General features: G+C 43.1%; 1 protein-coding gene across 1 annotated transcript in view; it reads right to left on the bottom strand.

The window, feature by feature from the left end:
* The window catches only part of dally (division abnormally delayed protein), a 681356-nt gene that overhangs the window by 672783 nt on the left and 6073 nt on the right, over nucleotides 1-2500 (bottom strand). The gene's annotated exons all lie outside the window — the stretch shown is intronic.

The following is a 2500-nucleotide window of genomic DNA, read 5'->3' as shown; positions in this document are numbered from 1 at the left end:
CACGCCCCTCCCATCCCGTCTGTCCTTCCCCTGCCACCCACTCCCGCACGCCCCTCCCTACCCCCTCCCTCACTCCCCGTCGTCTCCCTCCCTCCTCCTCCCCCACCCCCGCGATGCCCGGAGAACCACGCAGTGTAGCCAGATCAAGTGATGGCCGATCCACTTCCAGCCACGGCGCCTGTTCTCTTCTCTCTGTTCTGCGCCGTCCTCTTCGCCCTTCTCCTCCTCCTCCTCCTCCTCCTCCTCTTGTTCTTGTTCTCCTTCTCAATTCTCATTATGCTCCTTCCCTTTTCTCTCTTCATCCTACCCCTCTATTCTCTCTTCTTCTTCCCATTTCTATTCCCCTTCTACCTCCTCCTCACCGGCCCTCTTTCCCCCTTATCCTCTTTCACCGCCTCCTCTTCCTCTTCTTCCCCTCTACACCCTCCTCTTCTCCCTTCCCTCCCCCTCCTCCTCCTCCTCCTCCATCACCTTTTCCTCGGCCAGAATTCCCTTATCCCTCTCGCCTTCCACCTTGCAAGATTACATAAGAAGACAAAAAATGAAGAAAAAATAGCCCAAGATCGGCCGGCCGCGGTGCATGACAGGCGAACGGTGACAGTCACAACACCTGCTGAAAAACTTGTCTCCGAAGTGGTTTTCCGTTTTTATCGCCTCTTTCCAAAGTGGTTTTGCTCTCATGTTTTTTTCCTAAAACAGTTTTTCAATCGGTCTCCCTTTTCTCAATTGTTTTTTTTCTGTACTGTTTTCCTCTTTTCATGTTTTTTCTCCTTTTCCTCGTCTCTTTTTTCGGTCATTTTAATTTTTCATATCTCTTTTTTCTACATATTTTCCCCAATTTCTCCTTTTATCAATTTTTCATATTTTCTCCTTTTTTCCAGTGGTTCTCTCTACCGCCTCCCTTTCTCTTCCTGCCTTTCTTTCCTTGCTCTCTGAAAAAGGGTTATTTTTCTTCCATTTCCACCTTCCCCTATTATGTTCAATGTAATTTCAATTCTTCCTCTCATTTTTTCTTCTTTCTAAATCTCTGGTTAGTCTACAAAAGAGACCGTTATGGTTTCAACACACCAGGACGCATAAATACTCCCCACACCCTAAGAAAAAATAAAAATAAAAATAAAAAACCATATCTTATCTCGTGAACACCCGCTTATCTCCACATTCCTTCCTAATCCTTCTATTCCCACTGAATTTTATCTCTCATTTCTATCTCTTTTCGCCGAATCGCTACCGTATATATACACCCACCAATCCCATTATCAGGGGTGAGCGTATAACTAGATCTAATTCTATCTTATCTGCTTAAATTACACAACGAATCCAAATCTATTTCACCGGTTTATATCACAGCTGTGGGTCGTTTCCTAGCTCCCTGCCCCTCCCCCTCCCCTCCCCCCTTCATTAGTATCTATCTACCCATAAATATGCGAGTATACAGGTGGGAGAGAGAGGTCTGTTTGCTTTGGGGAAGTAGATGCAGGGACATGTTTTTAGTTTGTGTTTGTTTGTTTGTTTGGGCGGGATTGGTGATGGGGTTTGTGGGTGACGTATGAGTGTATGAAGGAGGTGGGGGGGCGGGGATATTTGCGTGTGGGAGTAATAGGGAGAAAGGGGGGGAAGGGAGGGAGGGAAGGCGGGAGAGATAGATAGATAGATAGAGAGATAGAGATGGATGGATTGATAGATAGAGAAAAGAACGAGAGAGAGAGACAGAGAGACAGACACAGACAGAAAGAGACAGACAGAGAAACAAAGACAGACCCAGACACACAAATAAAGAGAGACCGCGAAACAGAACCACACGCATAAGACAGCCTTTATCCCACACATACGTACGTAAGCAAAAGGTAAGCATAATATCATAATAAATGCATATGCAAATCCCCATTTACTAGTTAATTAAGCTTAGGACAGGTGGCAATCCTCTCTACTTTATTTAGTTCATCTTGCAACCATGTTCACAACCGCTTATACACAGCACGAGAAGAGAGAGGAAAAATGTGTAATTCCATGAGCATTCATCTTTAAAATAAATGCTGTGATAATTCTATATAAGAAAGTTAAGAAATAACATCAGGAACAACAGCGCTGATAATGTAGATGATGATGATGATGATGATGATGATGATGATGATGATGATGATGATGATGATGATGATGATGATGATGGTGACGATGATGATAATGATGATGATTAACGAGAAAGAGGAAGAGAAAGGCTAAAGAAAGAAGGATTACAAAAAATCACGATGAAAAGGAAGAAAACAAGAATTGGGAATGAAAAAGAGGTAAAAGGGAGAACAAAAAATGAAATAGAGGGAACCATTAAGAAAGAAAGAAAATATGGATAGGGGAATAATAGACAAAGGCAAAAGACAACAAAGGGACAGCACAAGGAAATGAAAGGGAAACAAAAGCGAAAAAATAAGAGAAAGCAAAATACGGGAACAAAATAATACCCCGGGAGAGAAAAGTAGAAGAGAAAAAAGTGAAGAAGAGA

Source organism: Penaeus vannamei, chromosome 32 (genome assembly GCF_042767895.1).
Source record: "Penaeus vannamei isolate JL-2024 chromosome 32, ASM4276789v1, whole genome shotgun sequence".
Classification (NCBI taxonomy): domain Eukaryota; kingdom Metazoa; phylum Arthropoda; class Malacostraca; order Decapoda; family Penaeidae; genus Penaeus; species Penaeus vannamei.
This window is presented reverse-complemented; position numbering and strand designations above follow the sequence as displayed.